This window comes from Arachis stenosperma, chromosome 9 (assembly GCF_014773155.1).
Source record: "Arachis stenosperma cultivar V10309 chromosome 9, arast.V10309.gnm1.PFL2, whole genome shotgun sequence".
Taxonomy (NCBI): Eukaryota; Viridiplantae; Streptophyta; class Magnoliopsida; order Fabales; family Fabaceae; genus Arachis; species Arachis stenosperma.
The window spans coordinates 113933345-113946296 of NC_080385.1; the positions used below are offsets into that span (position 1 = coordinate 113933345).

The 12952-nt window shown below is 41.1% G+C and overlaps 2 non-coding genes across 2 annotated transcripts; one reads left to right on the forward strand and one right to left on the reverse strand.

Moving 5' to 3' along the window:
- Window positions 1-1667: 1667 nt before the first annotated feature.
- On the reverse strand, window positions 1668-1775 carry LOC130952021 (small nucleolar RNA R71). Its single transcript, XR_009074203.1, has one exon. It is a non-coding gene; the product is annotated as a small nucleolar RNA R71 (small nucleolar RNA).
- Window positions 1776-12607: 10832 nt separating this feature from the next.
- On the forward strand, window positions 12608-12715 carry LOC130953259 (small nucleolar RNA R71). The gene has a single exon (XR_009075431.1). It is a non-coding gene; the product is annotated as a small nucleolar RNA R71 (small nucleolar RNA).
- The last annotated feature ends 237 nt before the right edge of the window (window positions 12716-12952 follow it).

Here is a 12952-nt window from a genome sequence, read left to right on the forward strand (position 1 = left end):
ATCAATTTAGCTCTTGAATGCAGTGTCCTGCTGAAGCTTGGCTATTCATGTCTAATTCCTTTAGACTGAAGCTTTAGACTAACATTGCATGATTCCTGGAATTCTCATTAAGAATTTTGATACCTTTATTTTCTTCTTCCACTTAATTTTCGAAAAATCAAAAAAAAAATTACAAAATCATAAAAAACCAAAAATATTTTATGTTTCTTGTTTGAGTCTAGTGTCTTATTTTAAGTTTGGTGTCTTGCATGCATTGTTTATTTGATTTTGGTTCTATTTTCAAGTCAATAGTACAGAGAACTGAAAATTCAGAACATGCAGCAGAGGAATTACACAGAAAAAGCTGGGCGTTCAAAACGCCCAGTGAAGAAGGACAAACTGGCGTTTAAACGCCAGCCAGGGTGCCTGGTTGGGCGTTTAACGCCCGAAAAGGTAGAGCATTGGGCGTTAAACGCCAGAATGTGCACCATTCTGGGCGTTTAACGCCAGGATGGCACAAGAGGGAAGATTCTGTTTTTAATTCAGATTTTTTTTCAAGTTTTCAAAGTTTTTCAAAATCAAATCTTTTTCAAATCATATCTTTTCAATCAAATGTTTTCAAAATCAATTTCTTTCCTTTTTCAAAAATACTTGCTATCAATTAATGATTTGATTCAACATATCAAGTATGTTGCCTTTTCTGTTGAGAGAGGTTTAATGTTTGAATCATATCTTTTCTTGTTAGGCAAGTCATTAATTTTTAAAATCAAATCTTTTTAAAATTGTTTTTCAAATCATATCTTTTTCAAAATAGTTTTCAATCATATCTTTTTGATTTCTAATTTCAAAATCTTTTTTTCAAAAATCACTTGATTTCTTTCCCACTTTTAGTTTTCGAAAATCAATTCAAGTTTTTCAAAATGTTTTTAAATCTTTTACTTAATTTTCGAAAAACCTCTTCCCCTCTTCTCACATCCTTCTATTTATGGAGTAACACTCCTCCTCAATGCACAATTTGAACTCTATCTCACTAAGTTCAAATTCTTCTACCTCTTTCTTCTATTTTTCTGTTCCTCTGACACCTCAAGGAATCTCTATACTGTGACATAGAGGATTCCACATTTTCTTGTTCTCTTCTCTTTTATATGAGCAGGAGCAAAGACAAAAGCATTCTTGTTGAGGCTGATCCTGAACCTAAAAGGACCTTGAAGCGAAAGCTAAGAGAAGCTAAGGCACAACTCTCTGTAGAGGACCTAACAGAAATCTTCAAAGAAGAAGAACCCATGGTAGCCGAAAACAACAACAATGCCAACAATGCAAGGAAGGTGCTGGGTGACTTTACTGTACCTACTCCCAACTTCTATGGGAGAAGCATCTCTATCCCTGCCATTGGAGCAAACAACTTTGAGCTTAAGCCTCAATTAGTTTCTCTAATGCAACAGAATTGCAAGTTCCATGGACTTCCATTGGAAGATCCTCATCAGTTTTTAGCTGAATTCTTGCAAATCTGTGACACTGTCAAGACTAATGGGGTTGACCCTGAGGTCTACAGACTTATGCTATTCCCTTTTGCTGTAAGAGACAGAGCTAGGACATGGTTGGACTCACAACCTAAAGAAAGCCTGAACTCTTGGGAAAAGCTAGTCAATGCCTTCTTGGCAAAGTTCTTTCCACCTCAAAAATTGAGTAAGCTTAGAGTGGAAGTCCAAACCTTCAGACAGAAGGAAGGTGAATCCCTCTATGAAGCTTGGGAAAGATACAAACAATTGATCAGAAAATGTCCTTCTGACATGCTTTCTGAATGGAGCATCATAGGTATTTTCTATGATGGTCTCTCTGAACTGTCCAAGATGTCTTTGGATAGCTCTGCTGGAGGATCTCTTCATCTGAAGAAGACGCCTACAGAAGCTCAAGAGCTCATTGAAATGGTTGCAAATAACCAATTCATGTATACTTCTGAAAGGAATCCTGTGAACAATGGGACAAATCAGAAGAAAGGAGTTCTTGAGATTGATACTCTGAATGTCATATTGGCTCAGAACAAAATATTGACTCAACAAGTCAATTTGATTTCTCAAAGTCTGTCTGGAATGCAAAATGCACCAAGCAGTACTAAGGATGCTTCATCTGAAGAAGAAGCTTATGATCCTGAGAACCCTTCAATGGAAGAGGTGAATTACATGGGCGAACCCTATGGAAACACCTATAATTCTTCATGGAGAAATCATCCAAATTTCTCATGGAAGGATCAACAAATACCTCAATAAGGTTTCAACAACAATAATGGTGGAAGAAACAGGTTTAGCAATAGCAAGCCTTTTCCATCATCTTCTCAGCAACAGACAGAGAATTCTAAGCAGAACCACTCTGACTTGGCAACCATGGTCTCTGATCTAATCAAAACCACTCAAAGTTTCATGACTAAAACAAGGTCCTCCATTAGGAATTTGGAGGCACAAGTGGGACAGCTGAGCAAAAAAATTACTGAACTCCCTCCTAGTACTCTTCCAAGCAATACAGAAGAAAATCCAAAAGGAGAGTGCAAGGCCATCAGCATGGCCGAATTTGGAGAGGAAGGAGAGGCAGTGAACGCCACTGAGGAAGACCTCAATGGACGTCCACTGGCCTCCAATGAGTTCCCTAATGAGGAACCATAGGAATCTGAGGCTCACACTGAGACCATAAAGATTCCATTGGACCTACTTCTGCCATTCATGAGCTCTGATGAGTATTCTTCCTCTGAAGAGGATGAGTATGTCACTGAAGAGCAAGTTGCTAAATACCTTGGAGCAATCATGAAGCTAAATGACAAGTTATTTGGTAAAGAGACTTGGGAGGACGAACCTCCTTTGCTCACCAAAGAACTGGATGACTTGTCTAGGCAGAGATTACCTCCAAAGAGACAAGATCCTGGGAAGTTTTCAATACCTTGTACCATAGGCACCATGACCTTCAAGAAGGCTCTGTGTGACTTAGGATCAAGTGTAAACCTCATGCCTCTCTCTGTAATGGAGAAGCTAGGGATCTTTGAGGTACAAGCTGCAAGAATCTCACTAGAGATGGCAGACAATTCAAAGAAACAAGCTTATGGACTTGTAAAGGATGTTCTGGTAAAAGTTGACGACCATTACATCCCTACTGATTTCATAGTACTAGAGACTGGGAAATGCATGGATGAATCCATCATCCTTGGCAGACCCTTCCTAGCCACAGCAAAGGCTGTGATTGATGTTGATAGAGGTGAACTGATCATTCAAGTGAATGAAGAATCCTTTGTGTTTAAGGCTCAAGGATATCCCTCTATCACCATGGAGAGGAAGCATGAAGAGCTTCTCTCAAAACAGAGTCAAACAGAGCCCCCTCAGTCAAACTCTAAGTTTGGTGTTGGGAGGCCACAACCAAATTCTAAGTTTGGTGTTGAACCCCCACATTCAAACTCTAAGTTTGGTGTTGGGGGGTTCCAACATTGCTCTGAGCATTTGTGAGGCTCCATGAGAGCCCACTGTCAAGCTACTGACACTAAAGAAGCGCTTGTTGGGAGGCAACCCAATGTTATATTTAATCTATTTTCCTTTGTTATTTTATGTTTTCTGTAGGTTGATGATCATGAGAAGTCACAAAATCAATTAAAAAAGCAAAAACAGAAAGAAAAATAGCACACCCTGGAGGAGAACCTGCTGGCGTTTAAACGCCAGTGAGACTAGCAGATGGGCGTTTAACGCCCAGTCTGGCACCATTCTGGGCGTTTAACGCCAGAAAGGGGCACCAACTGGCGTTAAACACCAGAAAAGGGCAAGAACTTGGCGTTAGACGCCAGAAATGGGCACCAGCCCGGCGTTTAACGCCAGAATTGGCACAGAATGCATTTTTGCACGCCACTTGGTGCAGGGATGCCTTTTTCTTGACACCTCAGGATCTGTGGACCCCACAGGATCCCTACCTACCCCACCACCCTCTCTCTTCTTCTTTACCCATTCACCAATCACCTCCACCACTCTTCCCCAAAAACCCCTCACCTATCAAATCCCACTATCCTCTTCACCACTCACATCTATCCTTCATAAAACCCCACCTACCTCACCATTCAAATTCAAACCACTTTCCCTCCCAAACCCACCCATAATGGCCGAACCACAAAGCCATCTCCCTCTCCTCCATTTCTTCTTCTTCTACTCTCTTCTTTCTTCTTTTGCTCGAGGACGAGCAAACCTTTTAAGTTTGGTGTGGTAAAAGCATTGCTTTTTGTTTTTCCATAACCATTTATGGCATCCAAGGCCGGAGAAACCTCTAGAAAGAGGAAAGGGAAGGCAAAAGCTTCCTCCTCCGAGTCATGGGAGATGGAGAGATTCATCTCAAGGGTGCATCAAGACCATTTCTATGAAGTTGTGGCCTTGAAGAAGGTGATCCCCAAGGTCCCTTTCAAACTCAAAAAGAGTGAATATCCGGAGATCCGACATGAGATTCGAAGAAGAGGTTGGGAAGTTCTTACCAACCCCATTCAACAAGTCAGAATCTTAATGGTTCAAGAGTTCTATGCCAATGCATGGATCACCAAGAACCATGATCAAAGTGTGAACCCGGATCCAAAGAATTGGCTTACAATGGTTCGGGGGAAATACTTAGATTTTAGTCCGAAAAATGTAAGGTTGGCATTCAACTTGCCCATGATGCAAGGAGATGAACATCCTTACACTAGAAGGGTCAACTTTGATCAAAGGTTGGACCAAGTCCTCACTGACATTTGTGAAGAGGGCGCCCAATGGAAGAGAGATTCAAGAGGGAAGCCGGTTCAATTGAGAAGGCATGACCTCAAGCCCGTGGCTAGAGGATGGTTGGAGTTTATCCAACGCTCAATCATCCCCACTAGCAACCGGTCCGAAGTTACTATAGACCGGGCCATCATGATTCATAGCATCATGATTGGAGAGGAAGTGGAAGTTCATGAGGTTATAGCTCAAGAACTCTATAAGGTGGCGGACAAGTCCTCTACCTTGGCAAGGTTAGCCTTTCCTCATCTCATTTGTCACCTCTGTTATTCAGTTGGAGTTGACATAGAAGGAGACATCCTCATTGATGAGGATAAGCCCATCACTAAGAAAAGGATGGAGCAAACAAGAGATTCCACTCATCATGAAATCCCTGAGATACCTCAAGGGATGCACTTTCCTCCACAAGACTATTCGGAGCAAATCAACACCTCCCTAGGAGAATTGAGTTCCAACATGGGACAACTAAGGGTGGAGCACCAAGAACATTCCATCCACCTCCATAAAATTAGAGAAGATCAAAGAATCATGAGAGAGGAGCAACAAAGACAAGGAAGAGACATTGAGGAGCTCAAGCACTCCATAAGACCTTCAAGAGGAAGAACAAGCCGCCATCACAAAGGTGGACCCGTTCTTTAATCTCCTTGTTCTTTACTTTTCTGTTTTTCGAAAATTATGCTTTATATTTATCCATGTTTGTGTCTTATGATCATTAGTGTCTATGCCTTAAAGTTATAAATGTCCTATGAATCCATCACCTTTGTTGAATAAAAAAATGTTCTTAATTGAAAAAAGAAAAGAATTGCATGAATTTCAGATTTTATAACAGATTAATTATTTTGATGTGGTGGCAATGCTTTTGTTTCTGAATGTATGCTTAAACAGTGCATATGTCTTTTGAATTTGTGGTTCATGAATGTTAAAGTTGTTGGCTCTTGAAAGAATGATGAAAAAGGAGACATGTTACTGAGGATCTGAAAAATCATAAAAATAACTCTTGAAGCAAGAAAAAGCAGTGAATACAAAAAAAAACGAAAAAAAATAGAAGAGAAAAAGAAAGAGCAAGCAGAAGAAGCCAATAGCCCTTTAAACCAAAAGGCAAGGGTAATAAAAAGGATCCAAGGCTTTGAGCATCAGTGGATAGGAGGGCCTACAGGAATAACATCCTGGCCTAAGCGGCTAAACCAAGCTGTCCCTAACCATGTGCTTGTGGCGTGAAGGTGTCAAGTGAAAACTTGAGACTGAGCGGTTAAAGTCGTGATCCAAGGTAAAAAGAGTGTGCTTAAGAACTCTGGACACCTCTAATTGGGGACTCTAGCAAAGCTGAGTCACAATCTGAAAAGGTTCACCCAATTATGTGTCTGTGGCATGTATGTATCCGGTGGTAATACTGGAAGACAGAGTGCTTTGGGCCACGGCCAAGACTCATAAAGTAGCTGTGTTCAAGAATCATCATACTTAACTAGGAGAATCAATAACACTATCTGGATTCTGAGTTCCTAAAGAAGCCAATCATTCTGAATTTCAAAGGATAAAGTGAGATGCCAAAACTATTCAGAGGCAAAAAGCTAAAAGCCCCGCTCATCTAATTAATACTGATCTTCATAGATGTTTTTGGAGTTCATTGCATATTCTCTTCCTTTTTATCTTATTTGATTTTCAGTTGCTTGGGGACAAGCAACAATTTAAGTTTGGTGTTGTGATGAGCGTTTAATTTGTACGCTTTTTGGCATTGTTTTTAGTATGTTTTTAGTATGATTTAGTTAGTTTTTAGTATATTTTTATTAGTTTTTAGTTAAAATTCACTTTTCTGGACTTTACTATGAGTTTGTGTGTTTTTCTGTGATTTCAGATATTTTCTGGCTGAAATTGAGGGACCTGAGCAAAAATCTGATTCAGAGACTGAAAAGGACTGCAGATGCTGTTGGATTCTGACCTCCCTGCACTCGAAGTGGATTTTCTGGAGCTACAGAAACCCAATTGGCGCGCTCTCAACGGCGTTGGAAAGTAGACATCCTGGGCTTTCCAGCAATATATGATAGTTCATATTTTGCCCAAGATTTGATGGCCCAAACCGGCGTTCAAAGTTACCCTCAGAATTCCCATCGTTAAACGCCGGAACTGGCACCAAAGTGGGAGTTAAACGCCCAAACTGGCATAAAAGCTGGCGTTTAACTCCAAGAAGAGTCTTTACACGAAAATGCTTCAATGCTCAGTCCAAGCACACACCAAGTGGGCCCAGAAGTGGATTTTTATGTCATTTACTCATCTTTGTAATTCCTAAGCTACTAGTTCCCTATAAATAGGACCTTTTGCTATTGTATTTGATGTCTTGGAATCTTGGTAGCTATCTTTAGTCTTATGCTATCTTAGATCATGGGGCTGGCCTCACGGCAATGCCTAGACCTTGTTCTTATGTATTTTCAACGGTGGAGTTTCTACACACCATAGATTAAGGTGTGGAGCTCTGCTGTACCTCGAGTATTAATGCAATTACTATTGTTCTTCTATTCAATTCAACTTGTTCTTATTCCAAGATATTCATTCGCACTCAAGAACTTGATGAATGTGATGATTATGTGACGCTCATCATCATTCTCACTTATGAACGCGTGATTGACAACCACTGCCGTTCTACAAGCAACAAGGCTCTAATGTTTATCTCTTGGATTCCTGATACACGATGCATGGTTGATCGCCTGACAACCGAGCGCTCGCCTGACAACCGAGCCAGCCATTCCGTGAGATCAGAGTCTTCGTGGTATAGGCTAGAACTGATGGCGGCATTCAAGAGAATCCGGAAGGTCTAACCTTGTCTGTGGTATTCTGAGTAGGATTCAATGATGGAATGCCTGTGACGTGCTTCAAACTCGCGATTGTGGGGCGTTAGTGACAGACGCAAAAGAATCACTGGATTCTATTCCGACATGATCGAGAACCGACAGCTGGATAGCCGTGCCGTGACAGGGTGCGTTGAACATTTCCACTGAGAGGATGGGAGGTAGCCACTGACAACGGTGAAACCCTTGCATAATGCTTGCCATGGAAAGGAGTAAGAAGGATTGGATGAAGACAGTAGGAAAGCAGAGAGACGGAAGGGACAAAGCATCTCCATTCGCTTATCTGAAGTTCTCACCAATGGGATACATAAGTATCTCTATCTTTATCTTTATGTTTTATTCATATATCATCCATAACCATTTGAGTCTGCCTGACTAAGATTTACAAGGTGACCATAGCTTGCTTCATACCAACAATCTCCGTGGGATCAACCCTTACTCGCGTAAGGTTTATTACTTGGACGACCCAGTGCACTTGCTGGTTAGTTGTGCGAAGTTGTGTTTATGCCATGGTATTGAGCACCAAGTCTTTGGGGCCATTACTAGGGATTATTTGAGTTGTGAAAAGTAGTGATCACAGTTTCGCACACCACCGACCATCTTGATTTGAGTTTCCGAGGAAAGAGTTTCAGTCTAGAGTTGTTGAGAAGCACATGTTGCCCTTCTTCGAAACTTCTGGGTACCAAATTGAGATCATGTCTCCTTTTTGCTTTTTCCTTATAGATCTTGGTATTTTCATAGGCTTGAGATATAAATTCTTCCAATTCTTGAAGCTGCAGGACCCTTTTTTCACCAGCAGCAGTGCTATCTAGGTTCAGTGTTTTAAGGGCCCAGGAGTCCTTGTGCTCCAGCTCTAATGGCAAGTGACAAGCCTTACCATACACCAGTTGATATGGGGACATCCCAATTGGTGTTTTGAAGGCTGTTTTGTATGCCCAAAGAGCATCATCTAGCTTCTTCGCCCAGTCCTTTCTTGATATCCCCACAGTTTTTTCCAGAATCCTTTTCAACTCTCAATTAGATATCTCTGTTTACCCACTTGTTTGAGGATGATAAGGTGTGGCAACCTTATGCTTCACCCCATATCGCAGGAGTAGGGCTTCTAATGGTCTATTGCAGAAATGGCTTCCTCCGTCACTGATGAGGGCTCGTGGGACTCCAAACCTGGTGAAGATATTCATTCAAAGAAAGTTTATGACTACCTTGTTGTCATTAGTTGGGGTCGCCACTGCCTCCACCCACTTAGATACATAGTCTACTGCAACCAAGATAAACTTGTTTGAATATGAGGGTGGGAATGGTCCCATGAAATCAATTCCCCATACATCAAACAGTTCAAGCTCTAGAATGTATTGCTGTGGCATCTCATTTCTCTTGGGTAGGTTGCCAGCCCTTTGGCATTCGTTGCAGCTTCTCACTAATTCCTTAGCATCTTTGAAGATAGTGGGTCAGAAGAAACCACATTGCAGCACCTTTGCGGCAGTTCTTTCTCCTCCAAAGTGACCTCCATAACTAGCACTATGGCAACTCCACAGGACCCTTCGTCCTTCTTCTTCTGAGATGCACCTCCTAAAGATTCCATCTAAGCATTTCTTAAAGAGATAGGGTTCATCCCAAATGAAATACTTGGCATCATTGATGAGTTTCCTTCTTTGATATTTGTTGATTCCAGGGAGTAAGTCACCGGCTGCTTTAAAATTGGCAATATCCGCAAACCATGGTGCTTTATGAATCATCATTAGCTGCTCATTCGGGAAGAATTCATTTACACTTGTATCATGGGCATCATCCTTCTCACAAGGGATTCTGGATAGATGGTCTGCCACTTTGTTCTCCACACCCTTTTTGTCTCTAATTTCAATGTTGAACTCATGCAACAATAAGATCCATCTGATTAGTCTTGGTTTTGACTCTTGTTTGGCAAATAGATATTTGAGTGCTGTGTGATCAGTGAAAACAATAACTTTAGAGCCAATAAGATATGATCTAAATTTGTCAAATGCAAAAACTATTGCCAGCAACTCCTTTTCGTTAGTGGTATAATTCCTTTGAGTATAATTAAGGACCTTGCTGGCATAGTATATCACATGCACCAAATTTTCTTTTATCTGCCCTAACACTGCCTCAACTGCGAAATCAGATGCATCACACATCAGTTTAAATGGTAAATTCCAATCAGGTGGGGTGATGATAGGAGCTAAGGATAGCCTCTTTTTCAAGTTTTCAAATGCTAGCATGCATTTCTCATCAAAAATAAATGGTGTATCAGACATTAGGAGATTGCTTAAGGGCTTGGCTATCTTTGAAAAATCTTTAATAAACCTTCTGTAGAAGCCAACATGTCCTAAAAAGCTCCTAATCGCCTTGACATCACTTGGTGGAGGTAACTTTTCAATTAGCTCCACCTTAGCTCTGTCTACCTCAATGCCTTGATTAGAAACTTTATGGCTAAGAACTATTCCCTCTGTCACCATGAAATGACATTTTTCCCAGTTCAAGACTAAATTGGTTTCTTGACATCTTTTTAATACCAAGGCAAGATGGTTTAGGCAATTAGGGAATGAATCTCCAAATACTGAGAAGTCATCCATGAAAACTTCAATGAACTTCTCTATCATATCTGAAAAGATGGAGAGCATGCAGCATTGAAAAGTTGTGGGTGCATTACATAGCCCAAATGGCATGCGCCTGTAGGCAAACACTCCATATGGGCAGGTGAATGATGTTTTCTCTTGGTCTCTTGGATCAACCACTATTTGGTTATATCCTGAATAACCATCTAGAAAACAATAATATGCATGTCCCGCAAGTCTTTCCAACATTTGATCCATGAAGGGAAGTGGGAAATGATCTTTTCTTGTGGCTTCATTGAGCTTCCTGTAGTCAATACACATTCTCCAGCCTGTGATGGTTCTTATAGGGATTAGCTCATTCCTTTCGGTGGGCACCATAGTGATTCCTCCTTTCTTGGGAACCACTTGAACTGGACTGACCCATTGGCTATCTGAAATTGGATAGATTACTCATCCCTGCCACAATTTCATAACTTCTTTTTTCATTACTTCCTTCATTGCTAGATTTAACCTTCTTTGGGGCTGAATGGATGGTTTGGCACTTTCTTCCAGGAGTATCTTATGCATGCATATGGCTGAACTGATTCCTTTCAAGTCAGCAAGTGTCCATCCAATGGCATCCTTATGCTTTTGTAAGACTTGAAGCAACTCTTCCTCTTGTTCTTGGCTGAAGGCTGAATTTATGATCACTGGATAACTTTTATTTTCTCCCAAGTATGCATACTTGAGAGTGGTTGGCAGTGCTTTAAGCTCCAGTTTGGGCACTTCTTTTCTTTCCTCCTTTTTTTCTAGCATGCCTTGAACATGTATTTCAGCGGCTGCAGCTTCTTTGCTTACTGCTAATTCTTCTTCTATTGATGCTTCAAGTTCTTCTTCAAGAGTTTCTTGTACCAAAGCTTCTACGGAGTCCAACCTCATACATTCTCACAATGAGTTATGTGGGTAACTCATGGCCTTAAACACATTGAATGTCATTTTCTCCTCATGTAATCTAAGGATAAGTTCACCCTTTTGGACATCAATAATGGCTCCGACAGTGGCTAAAAATGGCCTTCCCAGGATGATGGAAGTCTTAGCTCCTTCCTCCATTTCTAATACCACGAAATCTGCTGGAAAGATGAAGTCTCCCACCTTCACCAACAAATCTTCTACTATCCCATGGGGAAATTTAAATGATCTGTCTGCTAGTTACAGGGCCGTTCTTGTTGGTTTGGCTTCCTCAATCTTCATTTTTTTCATCATTGCTAGAGACATTAGATTTATGCTGGCTCCTAGATCACATAAAGCCTTTTCCACAGTGATTTCCCCAATGATACAAGGGATTTGGAAACTCCCACGATCCTTCAATTTCTGGGCAATTTGTGTTGGATGATGGCGCTGCATTCTTCCGTGAGCACCACCGTTTCATTATTCTTCCAGCTTCTCTTTTTGGTCATTAATTCCTTCAAGAACTTGGCATAGAGTGGCATTTTCTCTATTGCTTCAGCAAAGGGTATGTTTATTTGTAGTTTCTTGAAGATTTCCAAGAATCTTGAGAATTGGTTGTCCTCTTCCCTCTTCTTTAATTGCAGCTGCTGGGGGTATGGAGCCTTTGAGAAGCATGGTTTGAGTGCTTCTCCTTCTTGATGTTGCTTAGGGTTTGAGGGTTGAGCTTCCTCATGTCCTTTGTTTTCTTCATCCAATTTCTTCTCTGGTGGTTTCTTGTGGGTCTCCTTCAATTCCTTCCCACTTCTGAGGGTGATAGCTTGACATTCCTCCTTTGGTATTGAGTTAATATTGCTACAATTGTTATGTTCAGGGGCTTGCTTGAATAAGAATTTAATCTGTGTTTCTAGTTTCTTGATGGCAGCATCTTGATTCTACATGTTGGATTGCACTTCTTCCCGAAAAGCTTTACTATCTTGAATTTCCTTGCATAGATTTTCAAGTAGAGCCTCAATCTTTGATAATATCTTATCTGTTAATGATAGTGGGTTGAGATTAGGTGGTTGAGAAGATTGGTTAGATGGATGTTGGTAAGATCTCTGTGAGGTGTGTTGATGAGTTGCATTGTTGTCGGAGTTGAGGTTGTGGCATCTCTGATCTTGCCCTTGGTCTTGTTGGTTTCCCCATCCAAAGTTGGGGTGATTTCTCCTTCTTGAGCTGATGATAAAGTGATGGCTGCTGCAACTTGGTTTTCCTCCACCTTCTTGGTGAGATCTACTAGCTGCTTGGTGATCATCTTATTCTGAGCTAACAATGCATCCATGTGGTTCAGCTCTATTACTCCTCTGGTGTTACTTCTTTCGGAGGCATAGAAGTAGTCATTCTCAGCAACTGTCTCAATGACATCTATGGCTTCTTCAATGGTTTTCTTCTTGTTTAGAGAGCCTCCTGATGAATGATCCACAACCTTCTTTGACTCATAGGAAAGACCTTCATAGAAGATGTGAAGTTGAACCCATTCATTGAGCATATTTAGTGGGCATCTTCTTGTTAGGTCTTTGAACCTCTCCCATGCTTTATAAAGAGTCTCACCATCTTGTTGCCTGAAAGTTTTCACCTCAGCTCTCAGCCTGTTGATCCTTTGAGGAGGGTAAAATCTTGCCAAAAACTTGTTCACCACATCTTCCCAATTTGTTAAGCTCTCCTTTGGGAAGGATTCAAGCCATTTGGATGCCTTGTCCCTGAGTGAAAAAGGGAACAAGAGCAACCTATAGACATCTGGATGGACTCCATTGGACTTCACAGTGTCACAAATTCTCAGGAAGGTGGTTAGATGTTGTTTGGGGTCTTCTTGAGCACTCCCTCCAAA